A 15,147-nucleotide genomic window follows, 5' to 3' on the forward strand; every position below is an offset into this window, starting at 1 on the left:
GTATTGGAAGTGGCTTGGGGAGACCAGGAGATGAGTTTAAAGTCCTCAGGTGCCTGTGGGTAAAGTTCTGACAAAGGAACCAGGAAGAAATGAGTCAGATGATGAAAAGGATCAGGACCGGGGGAAAAAACAAGGACCCAACCTGGTGATCCGGATTAAACAATTATTCTGGGCAGGCAAGGGCAAGAAATAGATAATAATCTGGAAAAAGAAATCGCTGGTGTAGGAGGGATATCAGCTGAGAAGAGTTGGTCCAAGACTCTTAGTCTACCCTCCACAACCTGTGGGGTGCACCTGGTGGGCAACTAGGAGAGAAGGAGGGCCTGACGTCCAGTAAGGGAATCAGAATGTGAATGCAGTATTGCTGTGGGGAAGGATCACAGGCCAGCTGGAGCCACCTAAGTGAAAACAAGGGTCAGTGCCTGGGGATGGAAGGATCTGAATGGAAACTCACTTAAGGCCAGGTGGGGTGACCTGAGTAGCAAACAGGTAAAAGTTGGGTAGGAGGACCTGATTTGGATGGGGCTGCTCACTGTGATGTCTATGAAGTTATCATTCCAGCTGCTGTCCACCTAGGAGCAGTTGGTCAGTACGGTCAGCTGCGTGTTCCCATCTTGTGTATGAGGGCAGTAGTGAGGGCTGCTCTTCATGCCTCCCTTGATCACTGGCGGGAGACAGAGGATGTGGAAGTATGGGCTGTTTGGGGGGATGGTGCCTATGAGGAAGGTCTGATCCCAAATCTAGAGAATGGGAGGGTGGGATGTATCATGGAGGGTCAGGCCGGGGGTCTGGAGGATATCATGTCCTAAATGCAGATGTTCTCTGGGTCTCAGGTCCCTGTTACCAGCCCAGCCTGGTGAGGCTCTAGATGAGTCAGTAACCCTGGCTCAGGAGAGCTGGTGTGGGATCTGTTAGGCCAAGGGGTCTGGCTTCCTTTCTACCTCTGTAGAAATGTGTGTCTCCAGCGTCATGTCAAAGCAACTGATGACTTCCCTACCCCAGGCATCACTGAGCTAAATTGGGTGGCAGGAAGGTGATCACCACCTAAGTACTATCTTTTATTTTTTTTGAGACGGAGTCTCGCTCTGTTGCCCAGGCTGGAGTGCAGTGGCTCCATCTTGGCTCACTGCAAGCTCCACCTCCCGGGTTCACGCCATTCTCCTGCCTCAGCCTCCCGAGTAGCTGGGACTATAGGCGCCCGCCACCACACCTGGCTTATTTTTTGTATTTTTAGTAGAGACGAGGTTTCACCATGTTAGCCAGGATGGTCTTGATCTCCTGACCTCGTGATCCACCTGCCTCAGCCTCTTAAAGTGCTGGGATTACAGGCGTGAGCCACTGTGCCTGGCCCACCCAAGTACTATCTTATCCCTTCTCTCCTTTTCATCCCAGCCTGTGCCCACTGATCGCTTGGTTATCGGTCCCATTATCCACTCCAGCTCCTGGTACTTCTCTCCTGGGTACAGCTGAATCACCTGGGAAGAGCAGGCTAAGAAGTTCTGGTGCCCCTTTTGCAGCAAGGCTATCAGTGGGCAGAAGAGGATGGGGGAGAAGGGCTGGAGTAAGCCCTGCCCAGAGCAGGAGGGAGCCCCACACAGTTCTCCCTCAGCTGTTAACTTCCCAGAGACCCACCTCACAGTCAAGAGCACCAACGGGCACTCCTCCCTCCACTCCCCTTACTGGGGCACCAGTTTCTTTCCACCCCAGGCATTGTTCACTATCCCCAATTATTTCAATTCCCATGGCTCACAGGAAGAAATAGGTATATTGTACTGAGATTTTTCTAAATGACATAAAAATATGTATTCATGAAACAATCTTTTCAAGATAAGGATCCCATCCATCGGACTCAAACATTACCCGCTGGTCCTTGGTAATCTTGCCCCACCCTACTGCCTCCTCTCTCTCAGCCACCCCTGATGGAATCCTGCAGTTTGTATTGTTCTGTGTCAGGCCTCTTTCACTCAGCATAATTGAGCTTCATCCAATAGTTCTTTATTGTACATGAATAATATTCCATCTTCAGAAGAAGCAAAATTTATTTCTCCAGCTGTTGATGGATATTTGGGTTAATTTCAGTATTTGGCTATTAAGAATTAAATATGAATATTCACATACCAGTGTTTGTAAGAACATATGATATTTCTTTTTTGTTTGCGTGAGACAGAGTCTCGCTCTGTCGCCAGGCTGGAGTGCAGTGGTGCCATCTTGGCTCACTGCAACCTCCGCCTCCCAGGTTCAAGCCATTCTCCTGCCTCAGCCTCCTTAGTAGCTGGGACTACAGGTGCGTGCCACCACGCCCAGCTAATTTTTGTATTTTTAGTAGAGATGGAGTTTCACCATGTTGGCCAGGCTGGTCTCAATCTCTTGACCTCGTGATCCACCCACCTTGGCCTCCTAAAGTGCTGGGATTACAGGCATGAGCCACCATGCCCAGCTGATATTTCTTTAGAAGATTTTATTTTATTCTACCTAGGAGTAAAATGGCTGGGTGTTGTGACAGGTATATGTTTAACTTCTTAGGAAACTTCCAAACTGTTTTCCAAGTGGCTGTTCCATTTTGTATTCCTGCCAACATCATATGAGTTCCAGTTGCTTTGCATTGTCACCAACATTTGATACAGCCAATCTTACTAATTTTAGACTCCCAAATATGTGTAGTGGTATTAGAATTGTGGCTTAAAGCCAGGCACGTGGCTTTAAGCTCATGCCTGTAATCCCAGCACTTTGGGAGGCCGAGGTGGATGGATCACGAGGTCAGGAGATCAAGACCATCCTGGCTAAGATAGTGAAACCCCGTCTCTACTAAAAATTCAAAAAATTAGCCAGGTGTGGTGGTGGGCGCCTGTTGTCCCAGCTACTCTGGAGGCTGAGGCAGGAGAATGGTGTGAACCTGGGAGGCGGAGCTTGCAGTGAGCCAAGATCGCACCACTGCACTCCAGCCTGGGCGACAGATCAAGACTCTGCCTCAAAAAAAAAAAAAATTGTGGCTTAAATTTGTGTTTACTTAATGAATAATGATGTTGAATGATATTTCATGTTTTTATTTGTCACTGAAAAATATTCTATGGTCAAGTATTAATGACACTGATTGTTTTCAGATTATTAGTTTTTGAGAGCTCTTTATATATTCTGGGTATAATTGCTGCATCAGATAATGGTTTGTAAGTATTTTCTCCCATCTATGGCTATTCTTTAAAAATCCTTAGCAGTCTCTAGGCCGGGAGCGGTGGCTCACGCCTGTAATCCCAGCACTTTGGGAGGCCAAGGCCGGCGGATCACTTGAGGTCGGGAGTTCGAGACCAGCCTGACCAACATGGAGAAACCCCGTCTCTACTAAAAACACAGAATTAGCCAGGCATGGTGGCACATGCCTGTAATCCCAGCTACTCAGGAGGCTGAGGTAGGAGAATCGCTTGAAGCTGAGAGACGGAGGTTGTGGTGAGCCGAGATTGCACCATTGCACTCCAGCCTGGGCAACAAGAATGAAACTCCGTCTCAAAAAAAAAAAAAAAGTCCTTAGCAGTCTTATGCCTATAATCCCAGTACTTTGGGAGGCCAAGGCGGGCAGATCACTTGAGGTCAGGAGTTCGAGACCAGCCTGGCCAACATGGTGAAACCCCATCTCTACTAAAAATACAAAAATTAACCAGGCGTGATGGTGTGTGCCTGTAGTCCCAGCTACTCGGGAGGCTGTGGCGGGAGAATTACTTGAACCTGGGAGGCGGAGGTTGCAGTGAGCTGAGATCATGCCACTGTACTCCAGCCTGGGTGACAGAGCGAGACTCTGTCTCAAAAAAAAAAGAAAAAAAAAAAGAAAAAAATTCCTTAGCTGTATCCTTCACAAAGCAGATTTTTATTTTAATGAAGTTTCTCAATTTTTAATGGATTCTGCATCTTTGTCATATGTATGCAATTGTAACGTAACCCAAGGTCAAATAATTTCACCCACATTTTCTTTACATTTTATAGTTTAGATTATACATTCAGTTTTGTGATCCATTTTGAGTTAATGTTTGTATATAGTACAAGACATAGATCTACAGTCTTTACTTTTTGCATATGCATATTCTATTTTTTAGCATTATTTGTTGAGAAATTTTGACTCAGTTCACTTTGTTGTTCAGTTGTTCACTGGACCACATATGTGTAGAAATGTTACTGGAACATTTATTCTGTTCCATGGATATATTTGTCTACTTGCCAAAGACATTGTCTTGATTAGGATTGCTAAATTTTCTTTGTTTTTTTTCAGAATTGTTTGGCTATTTGTTTGGTTATTTCAGATACTTTTCACCCTTTTTTTTTTTTTTGAGATGGAGTTTCACTCTTGTTGCCCAGGCTGGAGTGCAATGGCGCGATCTCGGCTCACTGCAACCTCCGCCTCCCGGGTTCAAGTGATTCTCCTGCCTCAGCATCCCGAGAAGCTGGGATTACAGGCATGCGCCACCATGCCCAGCTAATTTTGTGTTTTTAGTAGAGATGGAGTTTCTCCACGTTGGTCAGGCTGGTCTCGAACTCTGGACTTCAGGTGATCCTCCCTCCTCGGCCTCCCAAAGTGCTGGGATTACAGGCATGAGCCACCACGCCTGGCCTTCATCATAATTTTATAACTTCATAACATAATACATTGTTATTTTTCTTTTTTAAAAGATTCAATGATTTTTTTAAAGCAATAAAAAATAGTAACCCTTTGTGTTTACTGAAGTGGTTATCATTTCTGGTGCTCTTCTTTCTTTCCGGATTTCCACTTGGCTTCATTTTTCTTTGCCCCCATGAGGTTTAGTGATGTGTCTTATGGAGCAAGTATGCTGATTACAAACTCTTTCACTATGGCTGAATTAATAATTTATTTTCCCTTCACTTGGAAAGATATTGTTTGCTGGATATAGGACTCTTAGTTGATATACTTGTTCTTTCATTACTTTAAGGTTATTGTTCTATGGTGTCCTGATCTGCACTGTTGCTGGTAATAAGTATGTAATGAATCCTATCTTTGGTTCACTGTAGTTAATGTCTTTTTCCTGTTGCCTTAAAGCTATTTTAATTGTTCCTGCTGTGAAGTAATTTACTGATGATGTGCCGTGGTGTAGATTTATATACATATATGCTCGTGGTTTGTTGAACTTTTTTGATCTCTGGGTTTATAATTTTCATCCAATTTGGAAAATGTGAAACCAATATTTGTTGAAATATTTTTTGTTGTGTTCTTTCCTCTGCCAAAGAGTCTTGTTATTAGGATATTATGTCACTTGTAATTTTCCCACTACACAGCTCACTGATGTTCTGTTTTTTGTTGTTGTTGGTGGTGGTGGTGGTGGTTTTTTTTTTTCCCTGGGTGCTTCATTTCAGATAGTTTCTACTGCTAGGTCACAAGGTTCACTCATCTTCTTCTCTGCAGTATCTGATTTGCTGTTTATTCCACTCAGTGTAATTTGTTATCCCAGATGTTGTTTTCATGCCTAGTAGCTTGAATCATGTTTTTTTCTTGAGTTTTTAAATTGTTTGGAGGTAAAATATACTAACAGAGAATTTGCCATTTCAATCCTTTTTAAAATGTGCCATTCAGTTGTAGTAAATATACAGTGTGGTGTGACCAACGCAGCTATTGATCTCTAGCATTCTCTCATTACTCTAAACAGAAATTCAGTACTCATTAAACAAGTCTCCAGTCTCCCTTCCCCCCAGCTCCTGATAATGTCTATCCTACTTTCTCTATGAATCTGGCTATTCTAGGCACCTCATGTAACTGGAAGCATACAATATTTGTCCTTGTGCTGGGCATGGTGGTTTACGCCTGTAATCCCAGCACTTTGGGAGGCTGAGACAGGCAGATCACAAGGTCAGGAGTTCCAGACCAGCCTGACCAACATGGTGAAACCCCGTCTCTACTAAAAATACAAAAATTAGCTGGGTATGGTGGTGTGCACCTGTAAACCCAGCTACTCAGGAGGCTGAGGCAGGAGAATCGCTTGAACCTGGGAGGCAGAGGTTGCAGTGAGCCAAGATCACACAACTGCACTCCAGCCTGGATGACAGAGTGAGACTCTGTCTCAAAACAAAACAAAAAACAAAAAATTTGTCCTTGTGTGTCTGGCTTATTTCACTTAGCATAATGTTTTCCAGGTTCATTCGTGTTGTATCATGTATGAGGAATTCATTGCTTTTTCTTTTTTTTTTTTTTTTTTTTTTTTTTTTAAATTTCTGAAGTATTTATTGATCATTCTTGGGTGTTTCTCGGAGAGGGGGATATGGCAGGGTCATAGGATAATAGTGGAGAGAAGGTCAGGAGATAAACACATGAACAAAGGTCTCTGGTTTTCCTAGGCAGAGGACCCTGCGGCCTTCTGCAGTGTTTGTGCCCCTGAGTACTTGAGATTAGGGAGTGGTGATGACTCTTAAAGAGCATGCTGCCTTCAAGCATCTGTTTAACAAAGCACATCTTGCACCACCCTTAATCCACTCAACCCTGAGTTGACACAGCACATGTTTCAGAGAGCAGGGGGCTGGGGGAAAGGCCATAGATCAACAGCATCCCAAGGCAGAAGAATTTCTCCTAGTCAGAACAAAATGGAGTCTCCTATGCCCACCCCTTTCTACACAGACACAGCAACAATCTGATCTCTCCTTCCTTTCCCCACACTTCCTCCCCTTCTCTTCAACAAAACCGCCATCGACCTCATGGCCCGCTCCCGATGGTCGCTGTCTCTTCGGAGCTGTTGGGTACACCTCCCAGACAGGGCAGCCGGGCAGAGGCGCTCCTCACCTCCCAGACAGGGCGGCCCGGGCAGAGGCGCCCCTCGCTTCCCAGACGGGGCCGCCCGGGCAGAGGCGCTCCTCTCCTCCCAGACGGGGCGGCCGGGCAGAGGCGCTCCTCACTTCCCAGACGGGGCCGCCCGGGCAGAGGCGCTCCTCGCTTCCCAGACGGGGCCGCCCGGGCAGAGGCGCTCCTCAGTTCCTCCCAGACCGGGTGGCAGCCGGGCAGAGGCGCTCCTCACCTCCCAGACGGGGCGGCCGGGCAGAGGCGCTCCTCACTTCCCCGACGGGGCGGCCGAGCAGAGGCGCTCCTCACTTCCCAGAGGGGGCGGCCGGGCAGAGGCGCTCCTCACTTCCCAGACGGGGCGGCCGGGCAGAGACGCTCCTCACTTCCTCCCAGATGGGGTGGCGGCCAGGCAGAGGCGCTCCTCACCTCCCAGACAGGGCGGCCGGGCAGAGGCGCTCCTCACTTCCCAGACTGGGCGGCCGGGCAGAGGCGCTCCTCACCTCCTAGACGGGGCGACCAGGCAGAGGCGCTCCTCACTTCCCAGACGGTGTGGCGGCTGGGCAGAGGTGCTCCTCCCTTCCCAGATGGGGCAGCCAGGCAGAGGCGCTCCTCACTTCCCAGACGGTGTGGCGGCCGGGCAGAGGTGCTCCTCCCTTCCCAGATGGGGCAGCCAGGCAGAGGCGCTCCTCACTTCCTCCCAGACGGGGTGGCGGCCAGGCAGAGGCGCTCCTCACTTCCCAGAGGGGGCGGCCGGGCAGAGGTGCTCCTCACTTCCTCCCAGACGGGGTGGCAGCCGGGCAGAGGCACTCCCCACCTCCCAGACGGGGCGGCCGGGCAGAGGTGCTCCTCATCTCCCAGACGGGGCGGCCGGGCAGAGGTGCTCCTCATCTCCCAGACGGGGCAGCCGGGCAGAGGTGCTCCTCACTTCCTCCCAGACGGGGTGACGGCCGGGCAGAGGCACTCCTCACCTCCCAGACGGGGCGGCCGGGCAGAGGCGCTCCTCACCTCCCAGACGGAGTGGTCAGGCAGAGGCGCTCCTCACTTCCCATATGGGGTGGCGGCCGGGCAGAGGCGCTCCTCACTTCCCAGATGGGGCAGCCGGGCAGAGGTGCTCCTCACTTCCTCCCAGACGGGGTGGCAGCCGGGCAGAGGCGCTCCTCACCTCCCAGACGAGGTGGCCGGGCAGAGGCGCTCTTCCCTTCCCAGACGGAGTGGCCGGGCAGAGGCGCTCCTCACCTCCCAGAGTGGGCGGCTGGGCAGAGGTGCTCCTCACTTCCTCCCAGACGGGGTGGCGGCCAGGCAGAGGCGCTCCTCACCTCCCAGACGGGGCGGCCGGGCAGAGGCACTCCTCACCTCCCAGAGTGGGCGGCCGGGCAGAGGCGCTCCTCACTTCCCAGAGTGGGCGGCCGGGCAGAGGCGCTCCTCACTTCCCATAGGGGGTGGCAGCCGGGCAGAGGCGCTCCTCACTTCCCAGATGGGGCAGCTGGGCAGAGGTGCTCCTCACTTCCTCCCAGACGGGGTGGCGGCCAGGCAGAGGCGCTCCTCACCTCCCAGACGGGGCGGCCGGGCAGAGGCACTCCTCACCTCCCAGAAGGGGCGGCTGGGCAGAGGCGCTCCTCACCTCCCAGAAGGGGCGGCTGGGCAGAGGCGCTCCTCACTTCCCATATGGGGTGGCAGCCGGGCAGAGGCGCTCCTCACTTCCCAGACGGGGTGGCGGCCAGGCAGAGGCGCTCCTCACTTCCCAGATAGGGCAACAGGGCAGAGGCGCTCCTCACTTCCTCCCAGACGGGGCGGCCGGGCAGAGGTGCTCCACATCTCCCAGACGGGGCAGCCGGGCAGAGGCGCTCCTCACTTCCTCCCAGACGGGGTGGCAGCCGGGCAGAGGCGCTCCTCACATCCCAGATGATGGGCGGCCGGGCAGAGGCGCTCCTCACTTCCCAGATAGGGCGGCCGGGCAGAGGGGCTCCTCACATCCCAGACGATGGGCGGCCAGGCAGAGACGCTCCTCACTTCCTAGACGGGGTGGCGGTGGGGCAGAGGCTGTAATCCTAGCACTTTAAGAGGCCAAGGCAGGAGGCTGGTAGGTGGAGGTTGCAGAGAGCCGAGATCACACCACTGCACTCCAGCCTGAGCACCATTGAGCATTGAGTTAGCGAGACTCCGTCTGCAATCCCAGCACCTCGGGAGGCCGAGGCAGGCAGATCACTCGAGGCCAGGAGCTGGAGACCAGCCCGGTCAACACGGCGAAACCCCATCTCCACCAAAAATACAAAAACCATTCAGGCGTGGCGGCGCGCGCCTGCAATCCCAGGCACTCGGCAGGCCGAGGCAGGAGAGTCACAGGAGCCCGAGGCAGGGAGGTTGCAGCAAGCCGAGATCCCGGCAGTACAGTCCAGCTTCGGCAACAGAGGGAGACCGAAAAAAGAAGGAGAGGGAGACCGAAAAAACGGGAGAGGGAGAGGGAGAGGGAGAGGGAGAGGAGGGAGAGGGAGAGGGAGAGGGAGAGGGAGAGGGAGAGGGAGAGGGAGAGGGAGAGGGAGAGGGAGAGGGAGAGGGAGAGGGAGAGGGAGAGGGAGAGGGAGAGGGAGAGGGAGAGGGAGAGGGAGAGGGAGAGGGAGAGGGAGAGGGAGAGGGAGAGGGAGAGGGAGAGGGAGAGGGAGAGGGAGAGGGAGAGGGAGAGGGAGAGGGAGAGGGAGAGGGAGAGGGAGAGGGAGAGGGAGAGGGAGAGGGAGAGGGAGAGGGAGAGGGAGAGGGAGAGGGAGAGGGAGAGGGAGAGGGAGAGGGAGAGGGAGAGGGAGAGGGAGAGGGAGAGGGAGAGGGAGAGGGAGAGGGAGAGGGAGAGGGAGAGGGAGAGGGAGAGGGAGAGGGAGAGGGAGAGGGAGAGCTTCATTGCTTTTTCTGTCTGAATGATACTTCATTGTATGGAGAAAGCACACTTTGTTTATCTACTTTGAACACTTATTTTTTTGTAAAGATTTAAAAAATATATTTAAAAAATAGTTTGACAGTAATTGAATTAAATCATTGGCTGGAAGAGTTGTTTCTACAATAATATTTTGGCTACTGTGAATTAAGATGGCTATGGCTATGAAATTGGTGTACATGTGTCTGTGTGAGACCCTGCTTTTACTTCTTTTGGATATATACCTAGAAGTGGAATTGCTGGTGTAAACAGTAATTGATGTTTCCCCCCTTTTTTTTTTTTGAGACGGAGTCTCGCTCTGTCAATCAGGCTGGAGTGCAGTGGCGCGATCTCGGCTCACTGCAAGCTCCGCCTCCCAGGTTCATGCCATTCTCCTGCCTCAGCCTCCCGAGTAGCTGGGACTACAGGCGCCCGCCACCACATCCGGTTAATTTTTTGTATTTTTAATAGAGACGGGGTTTCACCGTGTTAGCCAGGATGGTCTTGATCTCCTGACCTCGTGATCCGCCCGCCTCGGCCTCCCAAAGTGCTGGGATTACAGGCGTGAGCCACCGCGCCCAGCCGGATGTTTCCCTTTTCTAGTAACAACCATAGTGTTTTGTTTGTTTGAGATGGAGTTTCGTTCTTGTTGCTCAGGCTGGAGTGCAATGGCGCGATCTCAGCTCACTGCAACCTCCGCTTTCCGGGTTCAAGCGATTCTCCTGCCTCAGCCTCCCAAGTAGCTGGGATTACAGGCACGTGCCACCACGCCCAGCTAATTTTTTTGTATGTGTTTTTAGTAGAAATGGGGTTTTGCCATGTCAACCAGGCTGGTCTCAAACTCCTGACCTCAGGTGATCCGCCTGCCTCGGCCTCCCAAAGTGCTGGGATTACAAGCTTGAGCCACCGTGCCCAGCCTGATTTTGTTTTGTTGTGGAGTTTTAGGAGTTCATATATTCTGGGTACTAATCCCTTGTGAGATAGGTGATAGGAACATGTGTTCTCTCATTCTGTAGGTTTTTATTCTGTTGAGAGCATCCTTTGGTGCACAGAAGTTTTCAATTTTGATATAGTCCAGTTCATCTATTTTGGTTGCCTGTACTTCAGGCAACCAAAGCACATATCGGAGAAATCCAATATCATGAAATTTCCCCCAGTATTTTTTTTCTAAGCCTTTTTTTTTTTTTTGAGACAGAGTCTCGCTCTGTCGCTCAGGCTGGAGTGCAGTGGCACGATCTCGGCTCACTGCAAGCTCCGCCTCCTGGGTTCATGCCATTCTCCTGCCTCAGCCTCCCAAGTAGCTGGGACCACAGGCGCCCGCCACCACGCCCGGCTAATTTTTTTTTTTTTTTGTATTTTTAGTAGAGATGGGGTTTCACCGTGTTAGCCAGGATGGTCTGGATCTCCTGATCTCGTGAACCGCCCGCCTCGGCATTCCAAAGTGCTGGGATTACAGGCGTGAGCCACCACGCCAGGCCGGAAGTCTCAAACTCTTATTGTAGAACTGACATTTCCTTTTCTTTCTTTTAGACGGAGTCTTGCTCTCTTGACAAGCTGGAGTGTATGGCGTGATCCTGGCTCACTGTAACCTCTGCCTCCTGGATTCAAGTGATTCTCATGCCTCAGCCTCCCAAGTAGCTGGTATTACAGGCATGCGCCACCACGCCCAGCTAATTTTTGTATTTTTAGTAGAGACAGGGTTTCACATGTTGGCCAGGCTGGTCTCGAACTCCTGACCTTGTGATCCACCCGCCTCAGCCTCCCAAAGTGCTGGGATTACAGGCATGAGCCGCCTTGCCTGGCCTTTTTGTTTGTTTGTTTTTGAGATGGAGTTTCATTCTTGTTGCCCAGGCTAGAGTGCAATGGCGTGATCTCGGCTCATGGCAACCTCTGCCTCCCGGGTTCAAGTGATTCTCCTGCCTCAGCCTCCTGAGTAGCTGGGATTACAGGCATGCACCACCACGCCTGGCTAATTTATTTTGTATTTTTAGTAGAGACGGGGTTTCTCCATGTTGGTCTGGTTTGTCTCAAACTCCCGACCTCAGGTGATCTGCCTGCCTTGGCCTCCCAAAGTGCTGGGATTACAGGTGCGAGCCACCGCACCTGGCCTTCCTTTTCAATTTTTAAAATGTTTGCTTCATATATTTTGGGCCTCTGTTATTTATTGCAATTATATTTATAACTGTTATGTATTCTGTATGATTTGAGCCTTTTATAGTGCTCTTGTGTCTTTTAACAGTTTTTGACTTAGTCTATTTTGTGTGACAATTGTATAGCCACCCCTGCTCTCTTTACGTTACTATTTGCATGGAATATCTTTTTCTTTCATTCTCTTTCAACTGACTTGGGTATTGAGATCTACAATGAATGTGCTGTAGACAGGATACAATTTGATCATATTTTAAAAGTTCATTCTCCCTGCCTCTGTCTTTTGTTTGGCAAGTTTATTCCATTTAATTACCGATAACGAAGGCATTATGTCTGCCATTGTACTATTCGTGTTCTGTATGACTAATAGCTTTGTTTTTCATAAAAATACGAGGAATTCCTTATGTTTTCAAAATCAATGTCTAGTTTCTTGGCTTTTGATTGGGAACTTTTATTAACACTTAAAGTCTTAAAGGAGGGAGCATAGCCACACTCTGCAGAGGGGACAAGAGGGCAAGTTGAACTCCCAGAGCTGAATCCTTACGTGTCTTGCCTCATCACCATGACTTGGTAATGAGGCAGGGACACTCTGGGGACACATTTCTTTTTCTGATCTTTTTTCTTTTTTGAGACAGAGTTTTGCTGTTTCGCCCAGGCTGGAGTGAAGTGGCACGATCTCGGCTCACTACAACCTCCGTGCGCTCCCCCCACCCCCGGGTTCAAGCGATTCTTCTGCCTCAGCCCCCTGAGTAGCTGGGATTACAGGCACCCACCACCATGCTTGGCTAATTTTTGTATTTTTAGTAGAGATGGGGTTTCACCATATTGGCCAGGTTGGTCTCGAACTCCTGACCTCAGGTGATCCATCCGCATTGGCCTCCCAAAGTGCTGGGATTACAGGTGTGAGCCACCACGCCCGGCCTCTGGGGACCCATTTCAACAGTCTGGCACCCATGGTTGGGAATATGTTTAACCTCTAAATTGGGGTTTTCCTGCTGAACTACGTCTGAAAGACTGCTTCTCTGAGCTAGCTCATGTTTTTGCTTTTCCGTGAATTTAAGTTTTATCCTGTTGTCGATGTGTTTTCTTGAAAATAAGCAGATTGAGACATCAGATGGGAGAAAGGCTTGACTATGTCGCCAGCAGCCTCATGCCAAATTCCTGATCCCTGGAGGACAATCAGAGCCCCCCTCCTGCTCCAAGGCCAGGAGATGGCGCCACTGGACAGTGAGTCTGGGATTCCTAGCACACACTTGTCATTGCTGGTCCAGGAGAAAGAAGCAGGAAGGGCCATTGAGTACAATCAATCAGGACATTCTGCTTAAGTGCAAATTTCTCCCCAGGAGGGGTCGGGTCACTGCACTGGGAGGAAGCCCGCCTGCCAAGGGCTGTGTCTGGAACCTGTTCATGCGGCTCCACTCAGCACAGTGAGATCGCCTCTTGTTACTCAGTCTCCAGGGGGGCGGGACCTGGAGCCGTATCCAATCAGGGCCATGGGGTGGGGTCGTGAGAACTGTGGATCTGGCGCGCTGCAGGGAGGTGGGTGCGCGGCATCTTCACCCCTCTAAACGCGGCTCCTACTCTGTAGCTGACAGACACCCACAGACGTGTCTGTAGCATCCTATGTCACACTGGCACCCGTACTGGCAGCAGGAGCCGTAGGGAGGACTGGGACACCTGGAAGCCAGGAATTGGTGAGTGTACGGGGCTGAGGGTCCCGAGACTAGGATGGGACTGGTTGGAACCGGCAGGAATAGGCTGTGGCGGGACCCGGGCCTCTTCGTGGGTGACTCTGGGTTCTGGGACCCAAGTACCCCTGGCGCACCTCGGCCCTGGTGCAGCCTCTCAGGCTGCAGGGTGGGGCTGCGACGGCAGCCGGGACCCCGAGCCGTCCGGTCCAGTCCCTGCGCAACTGACTGCGGCCCTGGGCCCAGCGCCCTCTCTGGTCAGCTCCGCGCCCACTGCCCCACGTCACGCCCGCTGCCTCCGCGTCTCCCCGTATGGGGGCCACGGGAGGGTCATGGGGTGAATCCTGCCTCGAGTATGGGGTTCGTGTGAGACGAGCGGTAGGCTGTGGGGTCCCCAGTTCCCTCTTTCTCACCAGGGGCTTTTGGATTTTATCTGAGTTTCCCAAATATACGCGAAGCAGGGTCTCAAATCCGCGACTGTGGTCCCTAGGCTACCTTCTAAGGCTGGCAGCAAATTTGGGATTTCCTGATCCCTTTCCGCATTTCATAACACGGATTTCCTTTAGTTCACAACAATATCACTTCTTCGTCCTCCAGGCTATGTTTCAAACACAGGCAGTATTTTAATTGTCATTTTTTTAGAGGGCAGTGTATGGCTCTTTTAAAAATATTTGTTTTGTGTTTGTGAATGTTTCAGAGAAGAACCACCTGACACTCCGCTGTAAACAATCTTTGTGTCTCTTTTTATCTGCCCTAGGCACAGACACCTTCTGAGAATGTCTTGGGTTGAGATTCCCCTTTGGAAAATTTACAGTGATGTGACCTCAGCCCACCCTCTGCCTTTTCCTGATCCTGGGTTTCAGGACTACCTGGGGCTGGCCCAAGATGCCTACAGCTGCCAAGTCTCTTGGGAAAGGCTAGTGAATATCAGCCCCTAGGTTGCTTCCCACAAAGAGCCTGAGGTGTGGGGGTGAGGCCTCCCCAGGGAGCAGCTGGATGCCCTGGGGTGGGACCAGTCTCCTATATCATTATTGTAAAAAACTAATCCCTTGGGACAGGCCTTTTCTTCTCCAACCCATTTCCATTCCTTGGGGACACATGGCTAGTTAGCCAATCAAATTCTAGTATAGAGGAGACCAAACAGAAATTCTTTCTGTCCTGTAATCCTAGCAGTTTGGGAGGCCAAGGTGGGCGGATCACCTGAGGTCAGGAGTTCAAGACCAGCCTGGCTAACATGGTGAAACCCCGTCTCTACTAAAAATCCAAAAATTAGCTGGGCGTGGTGGTGCACCCTTGTAATCTCAGCTACTCATGAGGCTGAGGCAGAATTGCTAGAACCCGGGAGGTGGAGGTTGTAGTGAGCCAAGATTGCGCCACTGCCCTCCAGCCCGGGCGACAGGGCAAGACTTGGTCTCAAAAAAAAAAGGAAAGAATGATTTCTGTCCTCTGGATTCTCTCAGTCTAGTGAAAGGAGAAAACCACCCCCAATGAGTTGTTGCAAGAACCTGAAAAGCACACAGTTGAGTGTCTTCTGGGAGAGTGGTCACTAAGCACTTCAGGGAGCAGCTTGGAGGTGGGGGGATGTCCCAAGTGATAGGATGATGTGACCTGACACTTGAGTCAGACACTTGAGTGTTTCAGGTCAG

At 51.1% G+C, this 15,147-nt stretch overlaps 1 protein-coding gene across 1 annotated transcript in view; it reads left to right on the top strand.

Moving 5' to 3' along the window:
• LOC103888572 (zinc finger protein 709-like) overlaps nt 1–14,934 on the top strand; it is a 37,729-nt gene extending 22,795 nt beyond the window's left edge. Inside the window, exon 5 of the mRNA XM_063719981.1 lies at nt 11,196–14,934. The gene's annotated coding sequence lies outside the window, so the exon portion shown is untranslated. The remainder of the gene's footprint in view (nt 1–11,195) is intronic.
• Nucleotides 14,935–15,147: the final 213 nt, after the last annotated feature.

Source organism: Pongo abelii, chromosome 20 (assembly GCF_028885655.2).
Source record: "Pongo abelii isolate AG06213 chromosome 20, NHGRI_mPonAbe1-v2.0_pri, whole genome shotgun sequence".
Classification (NCBI taxonomy): domain Eukaryota; kingdom Metazoa; phylum Chordata; class Mammalia; order Primates; family Hominidae; genus Pongo; species Pongo abelii.